Source organism: Micromys minutus (genome assembly GCF_963924665.1).
Source record: "Micromys minutus genome assembly, chromosome: 14".
Classification (NCBI taxonomy): domain Eukaryota; kingdom Metazoa; phylum Chordata; class Mammalia; order Rodentia; family Muridae; genus Micromys; species Micromys minutus.
The window spans coordinates 41,680,249-41,690,486 of record NC_137983.1 but is presented as its reverse complement, the minus strand read 5'-3'; positions in this window follow the sequence as shown (position 1 = coordinate 41,690,486).

The following is a 10,238-nucleotide window of genomic DNA, read 5'->3' as shown; positions in this document are numbered from 1 at the left end:
AACCAGAAACAAACTTTAAGGTACAGTGTGTGTTCCCAAGTCACGAGACCGAATGGAGAGGAAATGTCAATAAACATTTGTGATTATCCACTGCTTGGAGGCAGTACCTGTTCTCTGAACCAGTGGAAACCGGTTTAAGAACCTTTAAAAAAAAATATTTATTATATACAAGTACACTGTAGCTGTCTTCAGACACAGCAGAAGACGGCATCAGATCCCATTACAGATGGTTGGGAGCCACCATGTGGTTGCTGAGAATTGAACTCAGGACCTCTGGAAGAGCAGTCAGTGCTCTAAACTACTCTCTCCAGCCCCAGGTTTAAGAATCTTAGTAGCTGGGCCTTGTGGTGGGTTTGATTCCTTCCTGAAGCACGAGTGTCATGTGCTGTAAGGTCCCGGAGAACAAGTTTGATGGAGTAACTTTTGGAGGTGACAAGCTTTACAAGCTTCAGTGAAGAGGCCCGACCCAGGTCAGCAGAGAATAGGCTGTGTTGATGTCTCAGGCAGGGCGAGATTTTAGAGTGGACTGCAGAAGATTGCAGCCTCCCTTAAGAAATGTGTGCTAAGTCACCCTACATCCAGTGTCTTCACCCTTGAGAACCTAAACACCCCAGAAAGAGTTGATCCGAGGCAGCCTAAATGTACACACAGAGTAGGGACAGACAGAAGGATGTGGAGACTGGAGAACAGTGTGCTAGTGTCTTAGTCACTCCTGTTGCTGTGAGGAGACACCAGGAGCATGACAGCTCTACAAAGGAAAGCATTCATTCGGAGTGTTCCCCTCAGTTACCTGGCAACAGCCAGGTGTGCTCCACCCCAGTCACCTGACACTATAAAGGGCTGCTCGCCCCCTCCTCTCTCTCTTGCCCTCTTGTGTTTTTGTTCTCTTGCTCTCCCCACCCTTGCCTCTTCTCTACCCATTCTTTCACCCCTTCTCCACGTGCTCATGGAACACTTCTCTCTGCCTCTACTACCCTCTTAACTCCTCCCATGCCCTGAATAAATTATTCTGTACTATACCATCATGAGGCTGGTCCCTCAGGGGGAAAGGATTCCCAACATGGGTCCCCCAGAGGCATCACCCTTACCCCCATGCCTCGCCACACTCCCATGGGCCACATCTCCCCACTCTCTTCATCTAACTAACACTGGTGCCGGAAACCCGGGATGTCATCTTTTTCTTTTTTATATACACACCATGGAGCTTGCTTGCATTTTCAGAAGCTTCTACAAAGCCAGCATAGGAGGCATGGTGCTTCAGCAGTCATGAGGAGCTATGTCCTGATCTGCAGGAAGAGACTATCAGGAAAAAGATAGGGAGAGTGAGACTACACACTTAGACCTATCATGGGCTTTAGAAACCTCAAAGTACACTCTCAGTGACACTCTCACCAACAAAGCCATGCCTACCCCATGAGGCCACACCTCCCAATCCTTTTTAAGTAGTGCCATCTCCTGATGATTAAGCATTCAAATATGTGAGCCTACAGAGGCGGGGGCATTCACATTCAAACATAACCAACGAAGGAGTACCTGGAAGGAAGCTAGTGTGCCTGTAGACTTAAAGTGTGCTAGGTGGTGTATTGGGTACTGTGTAAATTTAGATGACAATGGAGTTCAGTTGCTGGAACAGCAGAAAAGCTGTAACAATGATTTGTGTACGCCTGAAACTTCAAGCACCTGGCAGGTAACAATTCTATTCTTGTTTTATATGTGGTAGTAGCTAATGAGTATCAGAATTGGGATTCCAGTTCCTGTTGGCTCAGCCTCAAAGCTCAGGTCCACATAGGTACCACGATGAACGGAAATGAAGTCTGAACAGTTCAGGCTCTGAACTTTTAGCAGAGAGCTGTTGGTTAGAGCTATCACAACAAAGTTGAGACTGGTGTTGACGGACTTAGAGTCATCCAGGTGTTTGGTGGTCTCTTGGGTTTGGGTTTGAACTGGGGATAACAGGGACTGAAGGTTGCTGAGTATTGAATGCCTAATGTACGAAGCACTTTGTAGGTTCAGAGTACCATTAGGGGTTTATGCTGTGTGTAATTCCTATTGTGGAGTCTCATTGAGAAGTCAAACCTGGCCTTTTGGAGGCCAGATTTCCTCACTCCCTCAGGACACACACTTTTTGTTGTTGTTGTTGAAGGACAGTTAAACCTAGGAAGAGCCAGCACTTCAGTGAAGGCAGTGGAGATCTCTGTTCTAAATAGTCTCTGCTCCTCCAAACTCCAGAGCAGATTTTGAGATCATCTCTGTACTTGGGTAAGTGCTGCCCCCTGCTGGAAGAGGTTATCAAAGTAAGGAATTCATCAGTTAAGTGTATTTAGAGTCCGTTCAGGAGAAAGTGGAGGTGCTGCATGTATTGATGACCTAAGGATTCTGTAGTCTCTCTGTTAAATACGCCACTGGACCTTCACTTCCCACAAGAAGGGAAGGGGTCTCAGAATTCGGCCGTGCTACCCCCTAATCCCCACCTTGGCTTGGGACAAGTTTGTCAAGATCTTGTTTACTCATTGGACCAAGCTGGATTGGCCTGTGGCCAAACTGCCTTCTGATTGGCCCACCACACAGGCCTTCATTAGCCAACTGATTTCTTTCCTGGCAACTAGGAACAATGTTTATGCATGTCTCTTCCCAACCTGAGTATTTAAACATTTTCCTAGGTATATGATGGTCAAACCAGAGAAGGAAGACTGCATTCTAGAGCGAATCAGGATCCCAATGGTTAAAAACAAAACAAAACAAAAAACAAAAGAACACTTTGCTTCATAGGATGGTTCAGATTTGCACTGGAATAGTGAATCTTTCACTGTCTCTCTGTCTCTTCTTTCTTTTAACAGGGTCCCATATAGCTCAGGGTATCCTTGAACTCCTGATATTGCTGTCTCTATTTCCCAATTGGTGGGATTGTGCAGCCCAGTTTCACTTTCTGAGCCTCTAAAAACAAACCCATATCCCCACTCAGGTCTGCTTTCTGGCTGAACCCCTTGATTTTCTGTGACATTTCCAGCATATTAGAAAGCTCATGTGTCCTACTAGCACGAGTACCCAAACATTTCAAAAAGTTTTAAACCAACATATTGTATGCATTTGTGGGGTACTGTCTAAGGGTTTCTTTCTTTTTTTTTTTTTTTTTAAAGATTTATTATATATATATATATATATGTATATACACACACTGTAACTATCTTCAGGCACACCAGAAGAGGGCACCAGATCTTGTTACAGATGGTTTTGAGCTACCATGTAGTTGCTGGGATTTGAACTCAGGACCTCTGGAAGAGCAGTCAGTGCTCCTAACTGCTGAGCCATCTCTTCAGCCCTAAGGGTATCATTGCTGTGACCAAAAGCAGTTTGGGGAGGAAAGAGTTTATTTCGCCTTATAGCTTTTTAATTCATCATCGGGGCAGGAACCTGGAGGCAGGAACTAGAACAGAGGTCAGGGAGGGATGCTGCTGACTGGCTTGGTCCCCACAGCTTGCTCAGCCTGCTTTCTTATGGAATCTAGAACCATCAGTTCAGGACTGCAATGGCCACAGTGAGCTATCACCCCTCCCCCACCCCCAGACTCAATCATTAATCAAGAAAATACATCTCAGGCTTGTCCCACAGTCCAATCTGATGGCAGCACTTTCTCAGTTGAGGGTCCCTCTGCCAAAATGACTTTAGTTTGTCAAGTTGATATAAGAACTAGTCAGCACAGGTACAATGTGACATGATGTTTTGAGTTATATATACAAGGCGAAACAATTAAAATTATCACTCTTTTGTCGTGAGAACATATGAGGTGTTAGGTCCTAAGAATTGGTAAGGCTGAATGAGCTCAAAGCCCTGGAATCTCAGAATTGAGAATGGCAGGAGGGGAGCCATTTCCTACCTCTCTACCTGCTCTTGAACACATAACCATGGCACCCCACCGAGAGGACCATGACAATCAGCCACAAAGCAAAAACACCTGGAGTTCTCCATGCTAATGAGGTATCTAGATAGGTCCCAAGCATTCAACCAATGAGCTTCCATCCTGGGCACTCCTTCCTGCAAAAGGCATTAAATCCCTGGTTCACCCTGAATAAAGAAAGCATATGCATTTACATCCATCATCAAATAAACCAGTATGGACAAGCAAGGGTCACCACTGGGAAGGCCATGCTTAGATCTCCTGGGGAAGGCCTTCTCCACCAGCCCCTCTGTACTTTTGGAGCACACTCGGAATCAGACTGGTCAAGCCTTTCCCTCCCTGGGTTCTCTCTCCCCTCTTCTGCCTCAGAACATGGACTCCCAGAGGGGACGTGTGGACTGAGACCCTCATCCCTGACTCACAGCTGTATGCTGGCACTGGCCTCTGAGTACAGAGACCAGAAAGTACAGCATTTGCCCCAGGTTTCGGTGTTTCTCATTCTGGTCTGGTGAAGGAAAACACAGACTGGACTTCATTCCATCTCCCTGAGCAGTGTCCAGGTGATGCTCCAGGAACCCCAGTGGTGAGGCAGGACACATGAGGTTTATTCTCAGCTGAAGTAAACAATACATGCCTTAGTCTCTAAGCACTGGAAAGCCCAGGACCTTGTGCTTACAAGGAACCCCTCAGCCACTAAGCTGAAGCCAGCCCCAGCATTCAAATATTCTTTAAGTCTGATGAACTTTGTCCCATTCTTAGTTTACACAATGTTGTGTGAGTGGTTCTAGTCTGATTGGAGGAACAGTAATATGACTTTATCCTTCAATAGATAGAACTAAATCACATTTGCCTTTTGCAATCCTATCAGGTGCCTCCGGATCCCCAAGTGGGCTCCCCAAGTATGTCTGGCATATCATCTGGTCCCTCATCTCTCCACCTCTCCAGCCCTTTGGAAGATTTTAAAGCCCAAAGAACAAGACAGCGTTAACCTTTCTCTTCTCTAGAGGAACTGGAAATATTTAGAAATTTCATTTGGTCATCAGCTGGTCCACTTGTTCACAGGATGGCCATGTTACCACTTACATCTTAGTTAAGGTTTCTGTGGTTACGATAAAACACTGTGACCTAGAGTAACTCGGGTGAGAAGGGTTTATTTCAGTTTATGTGTCCAGATCACAGTCCCTTTATTAAGGGAAGTCAGAGCAGGAACTCAAGGAACTGGGAAGCAGGAACTGAAACCGCAGCCACAGAGGAACGTTGCTTACCTCCTTGCACCTCATGGCTTGCTCAGCCTGCTTTCTTATACAACTCTGGACCCCCTGCCCAGGCTGGCATTTCGGATAAAAGGCTGGGCCTTCCAAATTAATTGTCACTCAAGAAACTAAGCCAATCTCATGAAGGCATTTTCTCTGCTGAGAGTCTCTCTTCTCAGATGACTTTATCTTGGGTCAAGTTTGACAAAAACAAACCAAACCAAACCAAACCATCTAACCAGGACAACTTGGAGCCAGAGCTTCCATTTGCTGCCCCTTTGCTCTTTCCCTCCCACTCACCTTGAACGTGACTGCTTCCTCGGAGTTTCTCTGGGGCTGAGGGTGAGCCACCCTAAGCAAGACGCTATCCGCCGGCCAGAGGGGTGGCCATCTTGGCTTTTCAGCTGACCACCAGCTGTCCTCAGCTTGGCTTGTAAGTGACTAGTCAGATTTCTACCCCAGATTTCTGGGTCCACTGTGGGGCAGGACCGGGAAATCACAGAAGCTTAAACTGTGGCTAGTAACTATTTTGGTTTATGCTGTGACAGGAACCTTCGTTTTGAAGGAGAGATTGTGATACTCTCTTTTCTGAATGGTCCCTCAACTCCTCAGTGAAGCAAGTGCTAGGACTTTTCCTTGCTTCCAGTCTCTGCTTAACTCATGTGGTTTGTCCCAGGATTTTTGTTTGTTTGCTTCTAGAGCTACATGGGTCCAGTTAACCGTAAGCCACATTATCCGGTTACAGAGCTGTCAAGGTGTCATGATAACAGATACCCTGGTTAGTTAGCTTACAAAGAATAAGGGCTTACCTTCGTTGTCACTTTTAGAGGCCAAGCTGCTTTGATCCTCTGGTGAAATGGGGTAGCAGCACCCGATTAAGCAAAATCTCTTACGTGGTGCGTGAGAAGTTGGGATGGTAAGTTTTCATTATAAACTTGGCCTGGATTGAGAGTCATCTAGGAGATACCTCTGGGTGTGTCTTTGAGGAGTTTCTAGAGAGCTCTCATCGAAGAGGGATGATCCACCCTGGATGTGGGCAGCACCATGCTAGGGCACAGCATCATTCTGTCCCCAAAGGGCTGGGGTCCTGGGACGAATAGAAAAAGGAGAAAACCAGTTGAGCACCACCACTCACCTTTGTTTCCCAAGTGCACACAGTGTGACCAGCACAGCACACTTCTCACATGCCTCCCGGTTATGATGGACTGTCCTAGTTTGCTCTCTGTTGCTGAAATAAACACTGATGAGGAGGAACAGGTTTGTTTGGTTTATTCTTCCGGACAGAGCTCATCACTGAGGAAATGTCAGGGCAGCAACTCAATCAGGAGCAGAGGCAGAGAAAAGGGGGTGTCTGGCTTACTCAGCTAGGTTTCTTATATAGCTCAGGGCCACCAACGTAGGGCTGCCATAGCCCACATAGGCTGGGCTCTCCTACAACAATTAACAATTAAGAAAAATGACAATACACAGGCCCATAGACCAATCTAGTTGAGGCAGTCCTCAATTGAGACTCCTTCAGATAACTAGGCTTGTCGAGTTGACAGCTGATACTAGTTAGGATGGTCAGGAATGTTGTCACAATAAAAGTCACAAAGAGGATCAAGAGAGGAAGAGGAAGAAGGCGGGGAAAGACTTGTACCCTATGAGGCAGCATTACTTATAACCTTCTCACATTGCCATATGTAGGTGACCAAGTCTCTAGCACATGGACCTGTAGGGATGGAGGGCATGGAAGATTCCAGATCCAAACAATGGCATTCACCTGACCCCATCCTCTGCAGTGTTCACAGAACCACCTGCAACACCTAGGTAGAAACCAGGGATCAAAGGGAGTTAGTCTCACTCTGACCCCTTTCTGGTTTCTAATGTTCTTCAGAGCCTCTAATGTACCTTTACCCGTGCACCCCAAACAGCCTTCACTAGCTTCCTAATGAACAGATAGGGAATAGGATGCATCTTCTTGCTCTTCAGACCCCATGGGCACTCACTGTGGACCATGTGGACCCTTACCCTTTATCTTGCTTGATTTAGACTCTTCTCTCCTATTGCATAAGTAGGTCTTGCATGTGTCAGGATAAGTTGGGAAACTTATTAAAATGCAAAGCTGAAATAAACACTGGAGGTTTCTGATTCGGTGGCTCAGGGTAGGGTCTCAGAGAACTGCTTAAAGCACCCAACACTAGCTCTTCCAGGCTAGAGATCCGACAAGCCTTTCTCCTGCACCAGCCATCCAGTGCCTTTCTGTGTGTGGGTAGACAAATGTTAGTTGTTTCCTGTGACTCAGCAAAGGGCTCATTCTGGACCACTTCCCTTAGCAGGGGAGTTTGCATCCTTGGCCTCTATCTGGTACAAGCCTAATTCACAGGCAAAAAATATAGGATTCTTTAGGTTTGGTTTTTAGCTTTTTGAGATAGGAACTTACTACAGTAATCAACACTGGCTGGCCTGAAACTCACCATGTAGACCAAGCTGGCCGCTTACTTATGGCAAACCTTCTACCCCTCCATGCCTCTTGAATGCTGGGATTAAAGGTGTGTACCACTGTATCAACCTTGAGAAATGTAATATCATGTACTCAGCAAATATTTACAGCCAAGCACTATTCTAGAAGTCTGGGATAATGCATTGAACAAAATAGACAAATGCTTATTCACATAATGCTCATCACATGCACACACATAAATACACACACATACACTCACACTCATGGACACAGACACAGACTTACAGATACATACACTCACACACTACAGACACACACAAATACACACAGTATTTACACACATCCTCACAGACACACACTTTCAGATACACCAACCCACCCATACCCACACACTCACAGACACACAGATACACACATTCACAGACATACACACTCACTCATAGACAGACAGACAGACAGACAGACACACACACACACAACTGAACGTAGGAGTTGGGGATAAGAGAGAATAACTGGGGGGGCATATTTAGAATACATTGCATACAGTTTATGAAAATTATCAAAAATAAAACCCAGCAATTAACAAATGTCACTTTTAGTGGGGACGGGATGTGGGTCAGTAGTATAGCACGTAAGACCCTGGGATCGGGTCCTACACCCAGACCTTAGCTCTACAAAGACAAAGAGTGGGTGGAGAGCTGGTTCAGCTGGTGTAGGCTTCTACTGTCAAGGCTGATGGCCCAAGCACAAGTTATTCTCAGACAACACATGTGCCATGGTGTACGCCATATCTCCCAAGAAGACTATACAAGAAACAACAACAATAACACAACAACAACAAGAACAACAACAACAACACACCACCATTTGAGAAGCTTCTTTTTCATCAGAGGTCATTACCACATTTGATCACAACTGGTCAAAATGCAGAGAACAATGGGCTGTACATTGGCGACACCACACCTACACCTAAGGCCCAGAGAGACATCATAGAAAGAGGGGGCTGGAAGACTGTAAGAGCCAGAGGATCAGGACAGCACAGAGGATCTGCTTTAGTGTCTTACACATACGTCAAGGAAGCACACCCAGGAAAGCTCAGCAACGTGGCTGCCAAATAAGACATCATTTGACATGCCAAAGTGTGTGTGTGTGGGGGGGGAATCTCACGAGGCTTTACCTTTTGAAGAGGAGCTACAGGCAATTCATGGTGGCTGAAAGAGGGAGAAATATTTTTTTCACCAGGGACAACACTGCAGGCAGGTTAGCCAACCCCAAGAGGTCAGCCATGTATGCCTATGTAATAATTATAATTAAAGAGAAAGATGCTGTGAATCTGAAGAGTGGGAAGAATTAGAGGGAGAAGGGGGGGATGAGGTAAATGTTCTTTCCATGTGAAATCCTAAAAAAAAATCAGTTAAAAATAATAACTATTAAAAAAAAAGATACAAATTCAGCCCAACACAAATGGTTAAGGAGAAAAAAAATGATAATATGAATGGGTAGGTTTTTTTCTTTGTTTTTACCCTAAACAACATACAGTCATTGGTGAAACCTGAAGAGTCCTTATCTATTATAGCAAAAAAAAAAAAAAAAAAAAAAAAGAAAAAAAAAAAAAGAAAAATGCAAACCATATCATGACTGTTAAAATGCTTACTTGGGACAAACACCAATAATTAATACGCTAAATCTTTCGTTGTTTTTTTTTTTTAAGATTGATTTATTTATTTTATGTGTTTGAGTACACAGTCGCTTTCATCAGACACACTGGAAGAGGGTATCAGATCCCATTACAGATGGTTGTGAGCCACCATGTGGTTGCTGGGAATTGAACTCATGACCTCTGGAAGAACAGTCAATGCTCTTAACCGCTGAGCCATCTCTCGAGCCCCATGTATACCATTTTCAGAGAGGGATATGTTACCTCAATGATAATTTCTTCCACCTTGCATTAGTGCATTTGCTAAGTTGATTTTAGCCATCAACAGGAAGTAACCTACACTGTCTATGAATTAGGATGAGTTAGACTCTGAGAAAAAAGAAGTCATCAAAACTTCCTGTCTTGACCACCGGAACATTTATCATGGCAGTATTTCTTTCTGATGGAGCCATTTCCCTACTCTGCCTCTCTCAATACTCAGTTTTTACCTTTTATTCTCCTTTCAATGGTCTGAAGAGTTAATTCTGGTGGGGTGGGGAGTGGGGTGGGTGGGGACATCCTCGTGGAGATGGGGTGGCAGGAGATATGGGATGTGGAACAGTCAGAGGGTTGACCAGGATGGGGATAAAATCTAGACTGTAAAAAAAGATAAAATAAAAGGGTTAATTCTACCTGTCCCTTTTTTATGATAAGCTGACCTAGTCCCTTTTGAAAGTGGAAGGATTGAAGACAGAGGATGATAAAGATTACAAAAGAGTTAAAAAAAATAGAGGGGGTTAGCTCTCAGCAGCCCAAGGGAAGAAAGATTTATTTCTACCTCAAGACCAGCCTAGGATAAATTTTTTCAATACTTTGCCACACATACCTCTCTCCCAACCACCACAACCCAATGGACAAAATGCTTCTAATTTAAGAGTGATACAAGAATTTAAATTCCAGTAATGTCATCAAGATGAGGCATAGTGGCTTTTCTTTTCTTTTTTTTCCTCA